The 22,390-nt window shown below is 38.6% G+C and overlaps 1 protein-coding gene and 1 long non-coding RNA gene across 5 annotated transcripts in view; one reads left to right on the top strand and one right to left on the bottom strand.

The window, feature by feature from the left end:
• Positions 1-702, bottom strand: part of MICAL2 (microtubule associated monooxygenase, calponin and LIM domain containing 2) — a 78,291-nt gene extending 77,589 nt beyond the window's left edge. For all 4 annotated transcript variants that reach the window (XM_087878689.1, XM_034417101.3, XM_087878692.1 and 1 more), the window contains exon 1: positions 447-702. The gene's annotated coding sequence lies outside the window, so the exon portion shown is untranslated. The remainder of the gene's footprint in view (positions 1-446) is intronic.
• On the top strand, positions 65-20,493 carry LOC148116490 (uncharacterized). Its single transcript, XR_015729893.1, has 3 exons — positions 65-169; positions 9,406-9,480; positions 20,398-20,493. It is a non-coding gene; the product is annotated as an uncharacterized LOC148116490 (long non-coding RNA).
• The last annotated feature ends 1,897 nt before the right edge of the window (positions 20,494-22,390 follow it).

Here is a 22,390-nt window from a genome sequence, read left to right on the forward strand (position 1 = left end):
ACCGAAGCCCAAACCGCAGATCTGCTTTCATTTCCGCCTCTATCGGGATGGGGGGGGGAACCTTTGGGGCAGCTCTTTCACATCCTGTTTTGTTTTATTAAGCACAACAGAACAAAACAAAACACCCCCGCGAAGCAGGTGAAACGCGTCTGGCGATACAATTCTAAGGGTAGGTAAGAGCGCGCAATCCCTTCGCGCCGGGCGGATCGAGCCAAGCCAACCTGGGCTTGGCGAGCGCCACCTGCGTTAAGCCGCGCTCCGGACCACCGAGAGAATTAACCGGGAAAAAAAGCTGCCTCTGTCGGCAACGCTGCCTTGACTTTTCCCACCCGCCCGCTGACTCGCGCGAAAAAGTCCCAGCTGCTGGGTTTTTTTTTTCCCGCCCGGAGACTCTCCACGCACCACAGACCAAAAAAAGCAGAAGGCGAAATCCTAAAAAGCCTTACCGCCACAAGCCGGGAGTCAGCACGCTGGTCGTAAAAGAAGACACGGCCAAGTTGCCCAGGAGCGGTTTGGAAAGCTCGCTCCAACCGCGGCTCCTTCCTTCTCTTTCTACCCGGGAGCCAGGCGCATGCCGCCGGCTCCTTCCCCTCTGGTTGCGGGCGGCGGAGTGCGCGCGGTCCTGACTGCTCTTCGACGGGACTCGCCCGCCTGCTCTTGCTTGACTTGGCTTTGCTCGTGGAGAGCCGAGGGCGGCTGGGCGGGGCTTCCAGCCGAGCTCTTTCCGCCAATGGGAAGACGCCGAAAGGGAGGTTCTGTCACACCGAACTTGCACGCGGGAGCGCCAAGGGCGGCTTTCCGCTTTGGGACTTTGAGGGAAATGCTCCCTGGTCATTAACAAACAAACAAACAAAAAGTCAGGGTTGCACCGACGGAGGGAGGGGGGAGGAGGTCTAACACCTGTTATAAGCTAGCCAGTCCCATAACTCAAGATGCCACCGGGGTCCTTTTTAAAGACTCGGCAAAAGATGGATTTGACCGACCCCTTTTATTCCTAACACCATCCTGTGACAGGACCTTGTATGTCTCCTCCTTGTTTATCGCCCACTGAAGTCAACGCACCGATAAATAGGATGACTGGTGTCCTCCATATAGATAGTGTTTCGCTTTTATTTTTAAGGTACTCGGGTCTCCAATCTTGGCAATGTTAAGACTTGTGGACCGGCTGAGGAATTCTGGGAATTCTGGCTGAGGAATTGTGGGAATTGAAGTCCACAAGGCTTAAAGTTGCCAAGGTTGGAGACCCCTGGTCTAAATGAAAAGTATCTATCCATCTAAGGCAGTGTTTCTCAACCTTCGTAGCTTGAAGATGGGTGGACTTCAACTCCCAGAATCCCCCAGCCAGCAACGCTGGCTGGGGGATTCTGGGAGTTGAAGTCCACCCATCTTCAAGCTTCCAAGATTGAGAAACACTGATCTAAGGGTTGAGGATAATTCTTCCATACTGAAGACAGGTCAATTTCTCCCGACTAAAACCAGTCTGAATGCAATGCAGCCTTGTTCACACTTGGGCACATTTTATTCCCTATCAAAAATCTAAACTTTTGCAAAGCAAAAGTAAATTACCAGGCATGTATGTTTCCCTTCCCAAACTATGATTATTATTATTTTTTAAGTTCTCTTCCCAGATGCTGATTTGACAGCTATGTTCTGAAAGTACATCCTGGCTTTTTTGGGTTTTTTTTTTTTACATGCCATCAAATAGTTTACAACGCATAGCAACCTTTTCTCCAGGCAAGATTTTCTCCGTGATGATGTCGTTAACCTTTTCCAATCTTTTATGGTTTATCCCTGGCCACTGTAACTAAGTCCCTCCACTTTGCTACTAGCCATCTTCTTCTCTTACCTTCCATGTTTCCCAGCATAGTCTTCTCCAGAGAGCTTGCATAATACATATACAACATGGTAATTTGTGCCAAGGCTTTACTCTAGTAATTATAATTAGCACAATGTATTATTCTTATATGCTGCTCTGAGAGAAATGGCTTCTTCCTGGATAATCATGCATAGCACAATGACATTAAGTTGAAATATTTTATCATAATATGTGCAAGGCACCTGAATTTTCTGTTTGTAGCAAAGGAACTGGGAGAAGAAACTCTCCCTTGTTTCTGTTTCTGTTTAGTTATTTTAACTTGCCTCTGAAACAAAGTTTCCTTTATTATTGTTTATGCCTCACTTTCACTGCAGATTGAGAAACAAGTGATAACATGACCTAATTATTTCTGGTATGTTTCATATTATCGCTTTCTAGAAATAGTTGAACACATTTGTGCTTAACATCGCTGTGAAATGTAAACATTTGCAAATATAGGAATTCAGCATTTTCCTAAAATTAGTTGCACTAAATAATAAGTTTTAATATCCATTGATTCCCACCAAATTACAGAACAGAATATAGAATGATTTAGTTACAATCACATGAACTTTTACAACTAAGAAAATTGCAGCATTGTATTTTAATATTTCAAAAAGCTGGGATTGAATAAATTGTATCAATCAGAATAGAGCTTGAAGGGACCTTGGAGGTCTTCTAGTCCAGTCCCCTGCTCAAGCAGGAGACTCTATACCTGGTGTGTTAAACTAACGGCGTCGCAGCAGTGTCATGTGACATATCAGGACTTTTCCCCCCTTCGCTAAACCGAGCATGGGTGTGTCCCACACTATAGGAAATACTGCTCTCATGTCCCCCCTAGTTCTTCTTTTCTCTAGACTAGCCAAACCCAAATCCTGCAACCATTCTTCATATGTTTTAGCTTCCAGACCTTTAATCATCTTAGTTGCTCTTCTTTGCACTTTTTCCAAAATGTCAACATCTTTTTTGTAATGTAGTGACCAAAACTGGATGCAGTATTCCAGGTGTGGCCTTACTAAGGCTTTATAAAGCAGTACTAATACTTCACGTGATTTTGATTCTATGCCTCTGTTTATACAACCAAGGATTGCATTAGCTTTTTTGGCTGCTGCGCACACTGTTAAGTTATGTTTAAGTGACTGATACTAGGACTCCAAGAGACTCCCTCTCAGAGTTACTGTTTTTGAGCCAGGTTTCACTTAATCTGTACTTGTACCTTTAGTTTTTCCTACCCAGGTGTAAAACCTTTCTTTTCTCCACATTAAATTTCATTTTGTTGGATAGAGCTTTTTTGGTGGATAGTATGCTTTACATCTAACTTTTAACAGTTTTTAAATCACAACTGTGCCAAAATAATAGTAACTGTAATGAGAACATTTTTAAATCATTTCAGTGATGGATGATCTAATGAAGACACTTTAAGTCACATAGAAGTCAGAAGGTTTAGAGATACGACCATATCTACATGATAAGGTTGTCTTGTCAAGAGTAAGAGTCACCAATTGTTTCTGGAGGCCAAGTCACACAGTATGGTCTTTTACTTAACCTTGGCTCCCTGCCAGATTTTTCCTGCTCCGAGTTGAAAGTTCAATACTAGTATTTTCTGTCTTGTGCTGATTCTGACACTGAGCTCGTTTGCTTACAACTTAGTCCTCAACTTGCAACTTTTTGTTTAGCGATTGCTTGAAGTTACAATGGCACTGACAAAATATAACTTACAACTGGTCCAGGGGTGGGTTCTACTTACCTTCACTATTGGTTTGCAACAGGGCCGTGAGCACTTCTGCGCAGAAGCTTCCTGATGACATCGGGGTCGGTGGGTGGAGCCCCCGCTGGTTTTACTACCGGTTCTATAGAACCGGTCCGAACCAGGGGCAACCCACCACTGAACTGGTGGGTTGCCTTCCACTTATAATCGTAACAGCATCCCCATGGTCATATGATTAAAATTCTGGCACTTGGTAACTGGCACGTAAGTATGATGGTTGCAGCAACCCAGGGTCAAGTGATTACCACTTGGGAGCTTACCAGCTGGCTTCAAAGAAACAAAGTCTGTGGGGGACGCTAGATTTGCTCATGATTCACATAACTGCAGTAATTCACTTAACCATGGCAAAAAAAGGTCGCAAAATTGGGCATAACTCACTTAACAACCAACTTCCTTAGCAACAGTCCTAACTGTGGTCATAAGTTGAAGACTACTGTGTTCCAGTTTGTTTGGACGCATGAACATCCCCTTATCTCCTTTTCCAAGCTATTCCTCAATGAAGTTTGCTGCAGTTAATGTTTCAAATCTTTCTTGGTAGTTACAATATTTGTTTAATATGAACAGGATTCCCAAGTTAAAACTCAACAGGAACATTTTAATTACTATTTTCCTTTTTCTAAGCTTCCTGGTTATTTTTTTTTTAAGTCTCATCATTTGTAAACCATTTCATCACTTTTCCAGCCACTTGATCTAGATAGAATGTTTTGAGAGAAGTAAACAGGCTAATTAACTGTACATTCCTGTCAGGTTTCAAATCATGGATATTCTGCAGGTCAAGCATTATAATAAGCATGAGACTGAGTAAAAAACAATAAAACAAGCTGCAGCAGACCTTGAGCAAAAGCTAGAAAATGTAAGAATGTTTTTTTTTAATTTCAAAATTGTTTGTTGTGCCTGTATATGTGTGCATTTTGACACCTTATTTTTATATATAAATCTATTTGATTTTGTATACTGTATGTATAAAACATTGTTTTGAATGATATGTACATCCAGTTTTTATGCAAATAATTTGAAATGACTAACAAGTAACCCAACACACATATTTATTTGAAAGTTAGAACCATTTCATTACTTCCTCTTTCCTCCTTCCAGCAAAACATAATGCTATGCCTTGAGTTGTTTGTAAAAATTATAAAGGCAGTCAGTCTATAAACAAAAATGTAAGTCTTAACAGTATTTCACACCATGCTTTAAACACAAATTTTGGTTTTGCTAAACTGTCTTTAGAACATGGAACCGCCATTTCTGGTTAGCTATCATCAAAATTTAAAACCAAGTTTAGTGACTCAACTTCAGCTGTAGTTGAAGAGCCACACAGGAGAGGGATAAGTATTTAGCAGTATTGTGTGAATATACTGTCCCAATAAAATGTTAAAAGGATGAAAATGGGCTAGTAGTAGGCATGTAGCTTCTATTGTATTTCAGCTGTATTCAGTGATGGATGTATACTGTAAATTCATGATGATCCAATGTTTAAAATTTACAAAGATTTCTGATCAGATATGAATAAATGATAGAAATTCCAGTGCTATATTATCAGTTGATAGCTTTCATAGAGCTGCAAGTTTCATACAGTTCAAGATTGTCTTTTTTTAAACTTAGAACTTAGAACTATAGATCAAAGCTCTAAGTAAGAATAGCAAAAGTCCAGCTGAGGAAAAAAGAGTCATAGAATTTAGAAATGATTCACCTTATGTACCGAATATATTTTATATAATATTACATTCTTATGCACATTTTCCTAGAAGCAAAATCTATTAAAAACAATGGACCATACAAGTCAAAACTTCCACTTTAAATTTGTTAAGATCTTGTCAGACATCTGCAAGCTGCATATCTGCTACCAGATATTTCTCCCTGTAAATTGACACTTTTTTCATCAGCACAAATGGCTTTTTCTTTGTTTAGTGTGATCAGAAGAATTAAACATCAACAAAATACTCAGCTTTAAGACAAAACACTTCTATCATATCTATGGTACAGGCTATGTTGCTCTTTGCATTTGCTCATCTTCCATAGTTATAAATAAATTATTACCATTTATTTTATATCATATTCTCCATGTCACCATGGGATCGGAACTTTGTAATTTAAGATTTTATATATACTTCGAATTTCTCATAATGTACCTGGAAGTTCAGAGTTTAATTATTAAGCACTTGCTTTTTAAGGAAGGTATTTAAGGAAGGTACACATCTATGTATTCAGAATAAATGCAATGCAAAAGGGTTTGGTTTTTTTGTTTGTTTTTACCAGGGATAAATAATTAGTCTGGTCTAACTGCCATTGCCACACTTGTTTAAACTTTCTAGCAAGTTCTAATTAGTACTGTTCTTGACAGGTTTTCAAAAATGTTGAGTTTGATAGTGATGGCCAATAGGCAGGCTCTTCGTTAGACTGTTACCATAAAAACAGCATATTGCAGCTATTGTGTTTGGTGCTATGCTGTAATTTACAGTAGTGGAGTTGCCATGAAGAGAAGTGGGCAGCTATATAGGAGCTGAAGTGGAGTTCAATCCTGACAGCCTCAAAGTCAACTCAGCCTTCAATCCTTCCGCGGTCTGCAAAATGAGGACCCAGATTGTTGGGGGCAATATGCTGACATTGTAAACCACTCAGAGAATGCTGTAAAGCACTATGGGGCAGTATATAATCCTAAATGCTATTAGCAATAACAATAGCACTTAGACTTATATGCCGCTTCATAGTGCTTTACAGCCCTCTCTAAGTGGTTTACAGAGTTAGCATATTGCCCCCAGCAATCTGGGTTCTCAGTTTACTGACCTCGGAAGGATGGAGTCAACCTTGAGCCTGGTGAATTTTGAACTGCCAAATTGCAAGCAGCCGGCAGGCACTGCGCCGCCACGGCTCTTAATAGTAATATTGCTATTACTATTAAGATATTAGCTTAATGAATTGTCATTAATATTATTATTCCTTACATTTCCAATAATCTATTAAAAATGTCCTTCAGGACTATTTCAGACAGCTCAAATCTTAACTCATTATACTTACACCCTTAATCGCATGAACTTAATTCTTTTTCTTAATTGTGGTTTATTCCCAGATTATATTGTCAAAATAATTCCTAGTTTATGGTCTCCCAGCAACATTATAGCTGAAGCAGTTGTAATCTTGTAATAGGAAAAACATTGTTTAAAACTCATAAAGATAAACAGAGGAAAAGTCCATGGGAATTCAAATAAATACAGTTCGTATTAATCTCAGTTTTCTTTGGAATTGCAAAGAGCATAACTGTTGTGAAAGAGCCAGATGAAAGCTTCTCAAATGACCACTTCCTTTTCTTTCTGTTGGCAAATAACAGCTCCATGGTGATATTAGACTTATTCTTTCTTATCATTAAGAAAGCAATGATGTATTCATGTCTGCTGGCCCAGTCTGACTGGTACGACTTGAAAACAATTGGTTAGTTTTTAAATTTAATGTGTCATTCAGATGCAGAACACATGGTACTTCTGTATTCAGCTAATCAGAAAAACATAAATTGCAGTATATTTGTTCAAGGCTATGTTTTCTGGTTAGTTCAGATGAAAAGTAAGTCATATTCTGCATTTGGACCAAACATGAAATCCCAAACTAAATGTTCTCAATTGAACTGTCTTTTAGATATGTGACCTTCAATTCCAAAATACTTTGGAACAAAGGCCACTGCCTGAATTCTAGTGCTGAAGTCCAATGATTTGGATGACACCAAGACTGAGAAAACCTGCTCTGAACTCATGATTATTTTATTTTATTCAGTTTGTAAGTTACTTAACCAAAATAATGCAAATAACTATAGAAAGATAATAACAACCAAAGCAAACCAAAGCACCATACCAAAGATATAAAAAACATACAAAAGAATTAAAATGCAAGATCACAAAATGCCCTGGTTCATTTTTAGAACCAGTTTTGTTAAAAAAAAAATAATCTTCAAATGGACCTTGGGCAATAATTTTAAATGCGGAAGTACAATTCATCCAAGATTAGTGATTGAGATAGGAAAGCAGATCTGTGGGTCCCTGATATCAACAGCTGCTCACATCATGAGAGATGTGTTGGACTTCAGTTCCCATCAACCCTAGCCAAGGAAAACAACTTCATGCCTGCCCATGTATTATAGAATACATATGGCTCCAGATAGGAAAAGTCGTTCTAGCAGGAAGGAAGTTCTATTGTGCATAATGGGATGACTCTCGGTATAAACTTCTATCCTGATCAAAGGATAGATCCTTCTATCCTGATCAAAGGATTGCATTTTCCAGTTGTGAGTATAGAAGAACAATATTGCTTCTTGAAGGAGGATGATATTTCGATATATTTCTTTTGCTTTCCAGTAATTAGTATTAAGAGAATAAATTTTGCAAGACAAATTTCTTGGGACTTATAGGTGTGAAAACTAGTCTTGGATCCTCTGGTGAGAATGCCATATTCTTTGCTATCATCTGCTGCTTTCTGAACATCCTGCCTTCTTTCTGTCAGAAGTGGCATTTCTTCTCTAGTCTTTTCCTTTTGCTTAGTTGAATAATTGGGAGACATATAACAGGCATTGAAAAAAGAGAGAACAGGCTCATATGAGAATGGATTGCACTCACTTTTCAAAATCTGAACTGGGTTTCTCACAGAATCAAGCCACCTGGCCTGATTTCCTGTCTCCAGTGAGATCAAAAACATATCCTGGAAAGCATCCTGTTCTCTCTTCTGACTGCAATCCAAAGAGACAAGCATAAATGACAGATAAACTGTCTCTCAGGAAGCTCAGCCCTATGACGAGTTTTCCCTCTTGGTGTATTTTTTTTTTTAAAAAAGTCTTTATAGCTTGTCCTCTCCAGAGGAATTAGTGTGTCTTACAATCCATAGAAATTAGGCTTACAATCCATAGAAATAAAATAAAATTTAAATTCAGTTCAATTAATTCATTAATTTTAAAAGCCATGCGGTTTCAAACACAAAATAATAGCTATGTAGCAGTGGTGGGATTCAAAATTTTTTACTACCGGTTCTGTGGGCATGGCTTGGTGGGCATGGCATGGCTTGGTGGGCGTGGCTTGGTGGGCATGCCAGGGGGAGGATACTGTAAAATCTCCATTCCCACCCCACTCCAGGGGAAGGTTACTACAAAATTCCCATTTCCTCCAAATCAGCTGGGATGTGGGAGGCAGAGAATAGATGGGAGCGGGGCCAGTCAGAATTTTTACTACCAGTTCTCCGAACTACTCAAAATGTCCGCTACCAGTTCTCCAGAACTGGTCAGAACCTGCTGAAACCCACCTCTGATGTAGCAGTGATGGGATTCAAAAAATTTTACTACTGGTTCTGTGGGTGTGGCTTGGTGGGCGTGGCTTGGTGGGCATGGCAGGTTAAGGATACAATAAAATCTCCATTTCCACCCCACTCCAGGGGAAGGTTACTGCAAAATCCCCATTTCCTCCTGATCAGCTAGGACTCAGGTGGCAGAGAATAGATGGGGGCGGGGCCAGTCAGAGGTGGTATTCACCAGTTCTCCAAACTACTCAAAATGTCGGCTGCTGGTTCTCCAGAACTGGTTAGAACCTGCTGAATACCACCTCTGCTATGTAGGCACTTCAGGGGCAAACAAGATAGGTGGGCTCTGAATGCTAAATTCTAAATCCAGGAACAAACGGCCAGGGTAGCAAAAGACCATTTGTGTCAATAACAGCCTGGCCCCCAGGAAGGGGGCTTTCTAAAGCCAGGATGCCACAGGAAGCAAGACCTTCTCCAACATTCCCACATAATGAACTTCTCTTTGTCATAGGATGCTGAAGATCTTAACACAGGATGCCTGTGGGTCTTAATGTGCTGAGAGATCTGAACTGCGATTTTCCTTCAGGTACTGTGTTTCTAAACTGCTCATGATTTTAATTGCCATTATAAGAAATCTTATAGTTATGTAGTTCCTGACAGGAGCTTCACTGCCTCATTCTGCAATGAGCTTCAATTTCTAAGTCTTCTTTGTGGATGTGGTGTGTTTTCAATGCACAGACTATTTGGATAAGTAGTGTTGGCATTGATTGATTGCTTATGTGTCATCAAGTCATTTTCAACTCGTGAGAGATTTTCTCAATGATATCCTGGCATAGCTGACTGAATGGATTCCAAGCTATCAATGCCACATCAGATCAAATCACTTTCCTCCAACTGAAATATTTTTTTCTCTTTGTTCAGTCACAAACTCTAGATACAAGATACAACCTCTTGTTTTTGTTGGGTTGATGAAGAATTAAGAGAGCTTAACAGCATGTCTTGTTCATACAAGAACAAGAACATCTCACAGATAACAAGTATTGGTCTACATTTTATTTATTTATTTTATTTATTTTATGTAACTTATATGCCGCCCTATCTCCAATGGACTCAGGGCGGCTCACAACAATTTTACTACTGTATATACATAGAAAGTATATACATAGAAAGAACTAGGTGAGATCAACTTCAAAACTCTCTCTTAGACTTTAGTAATATAAGTAGTTCAACCCTTCGATCTAGCAGCAAATAATGATGGAGACTGCTTCCAAACTGACCTAGCATTTGAAAGTAGCACTGTACAACCGGAAGGCAAACTGGCCTGGCAAACCTAACCTTGACAAGGACCACAATGCAAGATAGTTTTCAGGTTTTCTTGACATTTAGCCTAGTCCCTTCCCAGTGCCATAGCTCTCTATTCCCCAATTCAGATCGATAAGTATACCCTCAATATATTGAGATTAATAAACTAAAAGATAATTGTCATGTTACAAGTAAATATAGTTTAAAATATAAGGTGAAGAACGGTGAATCCATGCAGTACTAAATCAAGGCTCTAGCTTTGTTGTTTGAGGCTTTTTACTTCTTTGTGTTGAGGTGGGCAGGTGTCCATATTCAGAACATGCCAAGGTCTCTACAATCTTCATCAAACCACTAGCCAAATACCAGAGCAAAGTGAAGGATCAGATGGTGCGGGCCAACTCCCTATGTTATCTGTTTGGAAATAGTCTGGGGTGGTAAAGGTCCAAGTAGAAGAGTCTGGTAAATGTCATAGATAAATGCTTGAAATTCCTTGAACCAAGGACAAAGAAACTGACATACAAAAAAAGGGTACATATAATCTTCCCTCAATGGAAGCAGAGATAAGGAGCTTGGGAAATAGTGCAAGCAATCTAGCTTATAACTTGAACCTACCAAGAAAGCATTTCCGTGGAAGTTTTAAGCTCCTGCAAAGTGCCAAGCATAGAAATGTTTGTCACAAGCTAAGTCAGTCATTTACTTTATGAACATTATTCAGAATAGGAAGGACTACAGGGGTGGGGTCTATTTACCTTTACTACTGATTTGCAATGGGAGCATGCATGTGCACACTTCTGCATATGCACAGAAGCTTCTGCGCATGCACAGATCATCAATTATGACATCTGGGCGAGTGGGCAGAGCCTCCTGCCACTTTTACTACCAGTTCTAAAGAACCCTACAGAAACGGGAGCAACCCACCACTGAAGGACTATCACAAGGAGTTTTTTTTTTTTTTTAATAAAAACAATTGTTAGGCCCTAGAGCACACTGTCATAAAATGGAGATCCTATTCAAATAAAAACATGCTTTCACTTTATGAACGTTATTCAGAAATAGGAAGAAATAGTGAGAGGTTGTTTTTTTAGTGTGTTAGGCTCTAGAATACACTGACATAAAGTATAAGGAATAATAGTATTTTATATTCTTATGGATGACATACAGATTCCAAAGCAGCTTTTTCCAACCTTAATAAATTGGAACTAAGATTTCCAGAAATTGTGGTTTGATTACTGCCTATTTGTAAGATGATTGTAAGCATCACTTATATTATGTGCTGTTGTCATCTAATCATATGGACTGGAGAGTTCTAGACCATCTTCAAATTTAATAATGTTAGCAAAGCATGTTAGTAAAGAATTCTGGATAAACTTACTTCTTAAAATTTTATGATACGTTTGTTCAGTGAGTCAGCACTTAGAGGTTAACCAGCCTTGGAAATCAAGGATGTGAAGATTAAAACTACTTTAATTATAGGGTTACAGTATCAGAATCTTGCAAATCTGAAAGCAACACCCCCACCCTACTGCCTTTATCTACAAGAGAACTAGGGAGGGTCAAATCTGAGATGTTTTCTCAAATTACATTTATTTTTGACTCACACTTCTTTAATCTGACCCTTGTCTTGATTGCAGCTTTTCTTTCTGTTCTTCAAAGCTATTCTTACAGCCCATTACAAGTGTAGACTTAAACACAGAAATGATATACATCACTCTGATAATCTCTTCCAGCTGGTTTTTATTTCACTCTTCTTTTTGTTCCCAGCTCTGATTCTTAATTATCTAGTGATACTTCTGTTTTGTTTTTGTTTTCACATTTTGATGGTTTTGGCTATTTGTTTTTAGACCGGTACATTATTAGGCTAATATTGTGAAGGGTTCCAGAAGCTTGTGAATTTCATTAAATCCCCCTTCCCCATTTAAAATATGCTGTCCACTTTTTCTGGTAGGTGGGTAGCTCTTGAGGTGCACTTCTGACCTCTTACTTGGTTGTAAGAAGAGAGGGAACAGTCCTGCAGCATAATAGATGATGGCCTATCACCTTCAGAAATGGAAGCCCACTAGCCCTTTGGACTTTTCTGTTTTGCTAAAATGTTGACCTTGAACTAAAGTACAATATTAGAAAATTTTTCCTGTACATAGAAGAACTGGATATCCACAGCCTACATTTTTACCAGAAAAAAAAAAAAAAAAAAGAACAGAGAGAAAGAGGGAGGGAGGGAGGGAGGGAGGGAGGGAGAATGAGAATGCTTTCAAGTGTACACAAACCCTACACAGTAGTGAGGCTCTGAGAATTCAAATTATACATCATAAATGGTTTTTTGTTACAATATATATATATATATTCAACACTGAAACACTCTTTGAAATTCTGACACACACACACACACAATTTTAGTTGCCAAATTTAATTAGAGAAAACCTTACACTATGGCATCTTTCCCTTTATTATTCTCTCCTTGTTTTTTTACATACACATGGTATAAGGAAACCACAGATAAAACATTTTAGAACATCTGGCTATCACAGTTGTTCATCAATGAGTAGTATTATATCATCATGGAAAAGTATCAAGAGCTTGTTTGTCTTGGAAGACAAAGTCTTTATGTTTCGCATATCTTTTTTGGGGTGGGTGGAGTACTTCAATATTGGAGGGGTGGTCCTACTGAAACAAGGTTGCAAAATAATCCAAATTATCTTATTTATTTAATTAGTTCTGTTGCCAATTCTATTCAAAGTTATCTTAAGCAGATTACCTAGTCTAATACAAATTAAGTTATAGAATAACAGTTGAAATAATTCACAATCACAGGTGAATATTATTTTTCCACACTTGGAAAAAACCCATCTCTGTTGATTCCCCATTCTTACAATCAGGAATTGCTAACCTCATATGGATATTGAATCACTTGTAAGGTTTGGTTTAACTACAGTTTATTGAACAAAGTACAAATATCCATAAGCGAAATACTAAATCAAAATTAATAAGTGAAGCAGGCCTATATACTGGAGTTTATCGAAGTTTGTATAGTATGTTCCCTTTTGCTGTCAAAAGATTTTACCTACCTTATTAAAAGTGAATTTGCTTATTGTCCTGTACTGACTTTACCACAAGATTTACTGAAATACAGAAATTACACTACTATGACCCTGCAAGCAAGAAAACACTATTAACTTACTTGACAAATCTCCTTTTTGAAATTTATACATTGAATATTTAAATAAATAAAATAATAAATAATAACTAGTTGCAGCTGATACTCCCTTGGAATGAATTAGACAGTTTTCAATTATCCTGAAACAAATGAGTGGAACTGGATTTTTTTTCCTTTTTCACATTTTCTAAAATGTCAAAGCTATAGTTGGAACCATATGCACAACTCTGGATCTCAAATTTATGGAAACTGTGAATGAATATGCTAAAAAAAAATCTTATTTTTGTAACCTTCTGTACTATATCCAAGTACTAACTATAAAAAGCAAATATTGATTGAAATCAAAAGCCATAGAACTATGCCAGTGAAGCTCTCGGCAATTAGTATTCTAATTTCAAGAAATGCAAGTAAATTTGAATTAATTGACTTTCCCCCTATTGCCACTGAGAAATATTATATTTGAATAGAAAGGGATGCTGAGAATCTCTTAACAATCTACCACAAAAGAAAGCCTCTGGGGCAGTTACTACTATCTTACTACATTTATTTATTTAAAATTTATAGGCTCCCCATCTTACCTCAAAGTATCATCAACATCGGCTGGATGATCAAAATATCTGGCTTCTGTATCTATCATGCATATGTACAAAAAGAACATTAATAAGGGCAATTTTTCTCATCTTCTCCATGACTAATTTATTCTGTATGTGGCTTATTTCTTGAAAAAATGGCAAGACATCATCCAAGGCAGTGGTGGGTTGTCCCCAGTTCGGACCAGTTCTATAGAACCAGTAGTAAAACCAGTGGCAGGCTCCGCCCACTGACCCTGACATCATCAGGAAGCTTCTGCACATAAGCTTCTGCACATGTGCAGAAGCGTGCACATGGCCCCGTTCCAAACCAGTAGTAATGTTAAGTAGAACCCACCCCTGATCCAAGGCTTCCTGTGGATTATGCCATCCTAGTAATGGTCAGTTAACAATATTCATAATTGCACTTACATATTACACACCTTATACAAGGTGGCATAGGACAATGTTATTTTAAAGGGTGCAAATTTTGCTGAATCCTTTAAACCATGTCCATGGTTTAAAAACTGTCTTAAGAAAGAAAGGAATGCAACTTTGGGTTTTGCATTAACTCTGCAAGAATGGGCTTCAAAAACATCTTCCCAAAAATATTGAGGGGGAGAAGGTGAAGGCCAATTTGCCCAAATGCATGAATCTTAAAAGCATGCACTCACTATAGCAGTGGAAGATTATATTAGTACTGAAATCGGATGAAAGGAAAACTTTCATTTGTTTATTTGTTTGTTTGCTAATTTAATATAAATTCTGGTTTCAATTCTGGTAACTATTCTTGTTCAAAGCCTGTAAAAATCTATTCCTCTGGGGGGTGGGAAATCATCAAAACATGGGTTATTTATAGGCTTGTCTCTTAAGCTTTTTGCAATATACTTCCTATTTAGGCAGACGGTTAGTCATCAGAAAGTGGCTCAAGAATATATCCTGTTCCTGATTTTTTTGATGAGAAATTATTGCCCCAAAAATGACTGCCTACACTGCCAGATATATTCTCTAACCCCCAGGGAGACCATAGACAGCTCAGCTGTAAATAGAAATTCAGGTGAAGCTTACGCTGAATAAGAAAAGCATATTTTCTTATGGAAACCAGTTTAAAATTACTGGTATTCTTTTTGGGGCATTTTTAGTTTGTTTCTGTATCCTAAAATAATTGTCTGACTCAGTTTTTTCCTGCTTGCTGACCTCCAGAAATTTTAAACTCTTTCTTACATTATTCCTAGTCTTGACCAACTGGATTGGGAGTAGCAGCTGTAAATAATCACATTTCTGCTCATGTCTAGAATGATTTTCTCCTGGAACTATTTCCTTTCAACGATCATGCATTGTGATTATGAATCATGAGTATTCACCCAGACACTGTGCTGTTTTACAGCTGTGGATCACTTGCTTTTGTCTCCCACCAAATTCATCATATGATATTTCACTGTGAACCACATGATGGATAGGTTTTCTGAAACCAAGTGTCCAAAAATGGGATGAAGAAGAAAAATCCTAAGGCTTATAATTTTCAAAAGATTTCTTCTTCCCAACCATAGACTTTGGTCTAGAAAGTTTCAGTATACATTGTTCTGCACCTCCTTCATATTCCCTGTTTCTTCCCATCATAAGTCTTTACATTGGTTTCCCATTAGGGCCAGAGCCCAATTTAAGCTCTTGATGGCAGAGTTCAAGGCCCTGAGGTTAGCCTTTCTTACTATATGTCCCAGCCCCTGCCTTGCTTTGGTCTTCTTTTACTGCAGTAGCATCAGCAGCAGAACAGAGAGATTTTCCATTCCCTTTTCACATGTTGTTGCATCTTACTCATGTGCATTGATAATCCATTCTATTCTGGAAGTTGAAATCCATGCATTTTAAGAGTGCCATGGTTGAAACACATTGATCTCTAGACTAAGTAGCCTGGGACCATGGATTTCTCATTAAAAAACAATTTCCCCATTTTTATGCTACATTACATCAGGATAGCCCATAAAATGTATAATCAAATTATCTTGGAAATAATTTCAAATTTGCCTTGCCCAGACATATGGCAATTTGAGATAATTATTAAAGACTCGCCTACAACAGGGTGTTCTCCATAGAAAACAGTGGTTCCAAGACCCCAACAAGTTTATTTGCATTCTTGCCTTTCTTGAAAAGAAAGGATTAGAATACAGGAGCTGCTCAGATACTAAACAAGGAGAATATTCCACAGCAAAGGAGATAGAAAGGAGAGGCGAGTAGAGGTAGGAAAAGGAGAGGGAGGGAGAGGAATGGAAGAAAGGGAAAAGGAGAGGAAGGAAGGGTAGGGGCCAGGAGTAGGAGAGAAGGTGAGAAGGGGGAAAAGAAGAGAGGAGTGGGGGAAAGGAAGGGGAAGTAGGATGAGGTAGGAGAGGAGGAAGGAGAAAGTAGGAGAGGAGAGCAGGGAGGGAAGGGAAAGAAAGGAGAAGAAGAAGAAGGTTTTTTGCGAAATGAGGGAAGAAAGGGTAGAAGAGCAACTCCTAATGTAATTAAAATGCCTTATTTTAATGCTTTCTTTAAGGAAAACATGTGTATGTATGATTAATTATGTATATGAAAATGTACATTTTATAGTATGTGTATAAGAAATAAAATGGAAAAAACTTTTCAAAAAAAATTTTTTTTAAAGAATTTTGGATTCTTAGTTAATTTTTATGGGGCTTCCCGCCCCCTTTTTCTCATTTTGTATGTGAATTATTGCCCATGTATAATGTTTTAATTAGTTATTGGATTTTTAAAATCTAAATTTACCAATATTCCCCCTCTCCATGGATATGGAAAAGTCAGAACTAGCATTTCCTCGGTCACTATGTTCATCAGAAAGAACCTATCACCTAATTCACATATGAACCGAGCTGATGTAATTTCTGCTGTCATCACATCTTATATTGCTCTTTGCTGAGCCTCAGCGTCAGGACTTTGGACCTGACAGTAATTAAACACCCTCCCTATTCCACATTCTCAAATCACCTCTAGAAGGTTAGATAAGTAGATTTCTTGCAGAGAAACATAAGCTCTTCCTTATCAGCATTTTGGAATCTTATTTCTGATAAATATATATTACTCCCTAGATTTAAATACGGAGCCTTTTCCTCCCACATTTTCAAATGCCTGACAATGTCCTTGCTTGTTTCTCAGTCTTGAAGGTCTGCCATCAGCCTTTCCTAGTTTCTACCTTACAAAAGAACTTTATCTGCCATAAAAAATCAAATTCCAGCCTCACCAGTTCTCATCCTTTCACTCAGTCTAAGCTTAAAACAGCAGCATGAATCACTGCGTGCCTTTTGATCCAATTTATTACAAAGTAATCCCAGTCAAGTATATCACCAATAGCTAGCAAGCAATTTCCCTATTGCAATCAATGCTGAAGACAGCAACTGGAGTCATGCATTCTGCAGCATTCCTGGACTGACCTCTTACCCATAGCATCAGCTCTCAGTCATGGCCTCTCTGAAACTCACTTTCCCAGTGAATCTTTAATTCCTTCATTCCCAATAGGACCAAACCATAGCAGCTACCCAGAATCTTTAACCTAGCCTGCCCTAGCATGGGACACAACTTCTAGAAACTGTAACAAGCAGGGTCAACACGTTTGTAGAGGATCGTATTGAGAAATTTGGATTAACCCCACATTTCTGTCCATTTTCTCTTGTGATTTTTCAAAATAATATTGAAAAGAATATTCAGTATTCTCACATAAGCTTTCTGAAGAGATGAAGGAGTAAGGATAGAGTTTAATCTACTGTATATACCCATGATGGTGAACCTATGGCACATGTGCCACAGGTGGCATGCAGCGCCCTTTCTGTGGGCACGCGAGCCATTACCCCAGTTCAGCTTTGCTGCGCATGCACACTCCTCCCTCTGGCTATCTGGTTGTCGGTTCTTTGCTGCGCATGCATGGGGGGTCAGGCGCATATGTGGGGCATATGCCAGGGCGTGCACACATTGCATTTTGGGGGTTTGAGTACACACGTGCGCATTCACGCACACGTGCTTTGGGCACTCGGTCTGGAAAAGGTTAGCCATCATTGGTATATACCATACAGTCCATTAGGATTTTGCAAATTCATTAAAAGTCACTCAGTAATGGTTCAGGGGTGGGGGAGAAACTGATTTCCACTCTATATTTTTTTTCCTTCAAATATTCTCTTTAAAATTTGGAGGAAAAAAGTATGGAGAGAGGGAAAGAGAATTCTCTGTGTGTGTGTGTGTGTTTGTGTATGTTTATGGTTTTAAGTGTTGCACTATTTTTTTGCCAAGTAGAATCAGTTGAATTAAGATGGCTAGCTACAGAAATTGAGCAAATAAATAAAATAAGACCCTTTTTGTGCTTCTTGAAATGACGCATGTGATTGCATGCTGAAAGACTCGGGAAGATGTTAGTAATTAACTTCAGCTTTTCTTTCCTAGCCTACAATTGGACTGACAACTGCGCTCATGTGCATTCAGAGGGAAAGTTTCCCTCAGGTTGAGCTCAAATCTGCACAAAAAGTTGGTTGCTTTGGGATTTATTTATTTTTTATTCCTCCATTTAGCCAGTAGTTTATTTCTCCTACATCCAAACATGGTTAGATTTTTCAATAATGACGAGGTGGGATACTTACCATGTTCTTTGCTGTAACTCAGTAGAATGTCATTATCCCATCTCCACTCCCATCCTAATTCCTCATCCTTTAAAAGCAGACTGAACTATAGGCATTACATTTCTAATCTAAAGTAATCAAGAAGAGAAGCAACCTAGAACTAAGGATAAATTTCTTGACAGTTAGAACAATTAATCAGTGGAACAACTTGCCTCCAGAAGGTGTGAATGCTCCAACAGTGGAAGTTTTAAAGAAGAGATTGAACAACGATTTGTCTGAAATGGTATAGGATTTCCTGCCTAAACAGGGGGTTGGACTAGAAGACCTCCAAAGTCCCTTCCAACTCTCGGTTCTGTTCTGTTCCTACTGTATTTGTAGAATGAAAGTGTTTGCCTTCTGGAATTTGGCCATTTTTATTTTTATATAAACTTTATTAAATTTCTACACATAAAATAAACCTAAAAATGCAATACATAAATATAAATCTATGAATACAAAATTAAACACTGTTACCTCTCCTTATTTAATCTATAGTATCCTTTATCATCAAGCTTTTCCCATCTACTTTAACATCAAGATTTTTTGTCTACGTTTGTAATAAATATTCCAGTCTTTAATCCTCTGCAGATTCCTCCCTCATTAGACATGTCAGGTTTTTTTTTTCTCATTTCTGCCAAGTTCATAACTTTAAATATCCGATCTTCAACATGTGGAGTTCTTTACTTTTTCCATTTCTGCACATATTTTCCAGCCAATTATCTTGCTACAGTGATTACAATATAACACCATGTACATATGCAACAATAGGACACCATGCTTTTTGTTCAGTTCTTTCCCCTAAACATTAATGAGTCCAGCTCTGATTTCATCTGAAAAGGATTTCCTTTTATTTTCACCACCACGTATGATAATAGGTTCCAATCTGTTTTGCACATCTAAGTGTCAAAGGCCATCTACGTATCATTTTATTTTATTTTAAAAAATCTCTTAAATTATTGCACGGGATAAATTTAATATTTCCAGTTCACATTTTCCCCAAATATCCATGCTAATTCCATGCCCACAATTTAGCATTCATCTAATATTACATTCTTTAACGTGCTCAGTTTCTGTATCACATTTTAACAGCAATTTGTAAATTCCTGCGATTACATGTTTGTCATCTTTGCATAATTCTGTTTCAAATTCATTCTTACTTCCTCCTTTATTTCCTTGTTGTACGTCCTTTTTAAATTGTGCCTTTATTTATATATAGACAAACCAAGTCAAGTTTATACCTTCTGTATTTCACTGCGCTCTTGTCTTAAGTGTAGGTTTGCAACTTATAAATATCAGCAAGTAATTATAATGTAGCCTTTTTTTCTTGGCTTGCTGCTGTTTCTCCTGGGAAAGCTTCTTGAGCTGAAGTGTATCCTGACAATCTTGGGGGCGACCTTTTCTTAAAGGGCATCTCTGACATAATGATTTTTAAATTCAACATTTACTTTAACCTTATCATATCGGGGACATGTAGACCATATCAGTGGTGGGTTGCCCCCGGTTCGCAGCGGTTCTATAGAACTGGAAGTAAAACTGGCAGGAGGCTCTGCCTACCGACCCCAAAGTCATAAAAATGCTTCCGCGCATGCGTGCATTGCGAACTGGTAGTAAAGGTAAGTAGAACCCACCCCTGGACCATATATGAGGTTGTGCACTTCCAAATTTAAAAATTAGGCACTGCCAATCTTCCTCTTTAGCATCCTGTAACACTTTCATTTTAACTTGTGGTTTTTTTGCCCTGAATTTACTGAGATATTTTTGCCATTGTACCAAGGGTACATCATTTTTCAAGAATTTGGCCTATTTCTTAACATTGGAGACAAATGTTTCTTTGTACCCAGCAGGAGAGCTAGAAACAGAAAGTTCTTGATGGAGTAGCTGTAGAGGAATCATTGTGCTGCTTTTTAAGGTCAAGACAAGAAAGCATCTAGAGCAGGTATGTGCAGCCTGCAGCTCACGGGCCGCATGTAGTCCAGAATGGTTAGTAATGTAAGCTCCATAAGATTGTAAAGTTTTAACATTATTTTGTGATTTGTCATATATTAACTGTATTATATATTTTATATGTGGCCCAAGATAATTCCTCTTCACTCAATGAGGCCTAGGTAAGCCAAAAGGTTGGAAACCCATGATCTACAGCAGGGGTCTCCAAACATGGCAATTATAAGACTTGTGGACTTCAAGCCCCCAGAATTCTTCAGCCAGCCATGCTAGCTGGGAAATTGTGGGAGTTGAAAGCCACAAGTCTTAAAGTTGCAGGGTTCAATACCCCAGACCTAGAGGATGGCCACTTAAACTCTTTTCAAATCCTTGATCAGCAGTGACCATAGAAGCCATTTGAACATTCTTTCTGAAGTACTGTAACATACAAGCATGTTCATTCCAGGAATTCATCAGGATATTACATCTCTATGTGTCTTTTAGTTTTTTTCTTTGTGTTATTTTTGAGTGCTTTGTATCTAAACCAGTGGTGAAATCCAATTTTTTTACTACCGGTTCTGTGGGCGTGGCTTGGTGGGCGTGGTGTGGCTTGGTGGGTGTGGCTTGGGCGTGGCAGGGAAGGATACTGCAAAATCCCTATTCCTTCCCCACTCCTGGGAGAAGGATATTGCAAAATCCCCATTCCCTCCCCATTCTGGGGCCAGCCAGAGGTGGTATTTGCCGGTTCTCTGAACTACTCAAAATTTCCACTACCGGTTCTCCGAACTACTCAAAATTTCCGCTACCGGTTCTCCGGACTACTCAAAATTTCCGCTACTGGTTCTCCAGAATCTGTCAGAACCTGCTGGATTTCACCCCTGATCTAAACATATATTTAGGGGATATCTGGGGGATTTGAGTGGAAAAAATCAGTAGCTTGTCAAGTCACTGTCTAAATGCCTCTTCTACAGGGAAGCACTGGATAATCTCTTTTTCCCAGGTAATTTTCCCCCTCAGTTCTTTGCTGGATCCTTCCATTTTACTTGTTCTTTCTTTTGTCAACTTTTCCAGCCAATTAAATTGATTCCTCTTCTTTTCAGTTTCAAGAGAGTTCTCCTGCTAGCAGACAGAGTTTGAAGCCCATCTTTTTACGTAATTTCTTTTCACTATTTTGCTGGGCTGGAAAGAAGGAAGATGATTCTGACAAACCCTTTACAACAGGGGTCTCCAACCTTGGCAACTTTCAGACTTGCGGACTTCAACTCCCAAAGTTCCTCAATCTGAAAGTTGCCAAGGTTGGAGACCCCTGCTTTACAACATTCTTGTCCTTAAAGTGAACAGGAAAATTGTGCATTCACTGACAAAGCAGGAGCATCAACCACATGGAAACTTTTATTTACCTTCAAGTGAACTCAATGAGAAGCTCCCTTTGGACCTTGATTAGATGAGTACAGGTATCTTGGGTGTTGCATACCTCACCCAAACCATCGGAGAGCCTGCATGATGTCTAACTAATTAAGGGCACTTTTTGCTACCTTATGTAAACTTAAGACACTGCGTTAGAGAGCTTTAAAGATAGATTAAACAAATTCACGGGAGATAAAGCATATTTTCCCAAGGTCAAGCAGCAGTAGCATAAGCAGCTGTGCGAGGTCAGGGAAAGAAGCAAATTGCTTTAAGGTGTAGCTGACATGTTCTATGCACGCCAGCACATGCTCCGAATCCTATTTGGCCCTTTGAAGTGATTCTATGCACACTTGCTAAATAGCTACAGGGGCGATGACCAATATTTTTGCTACTGTGCTTCCCACAGGCATCAAGTCAGGTATTGTACATAATTGGTGCTGGATTTTTACCTAAGCTCTTCATATGTTGTTTAAAAAGATGACTAGAGTTCCGTATAGGTTCAGCATAATG

The sequence above is a fragment of the Pantherophis guttatus genome, chromosome 1 (genome assembly GCF_059756535.1).
Source record: "Pantherophis guttatus breed Tessera chromosome 1, ASM5975653v1, whole genome shotgun sequence".
Classification (NCBI taxonomy): domain Eukaryota; kingdom Metazoa; phylum Chordata; class Lepidosauria; order Squamata; family Colubridae; genus Pantherophis; species Pantherophis guttatus.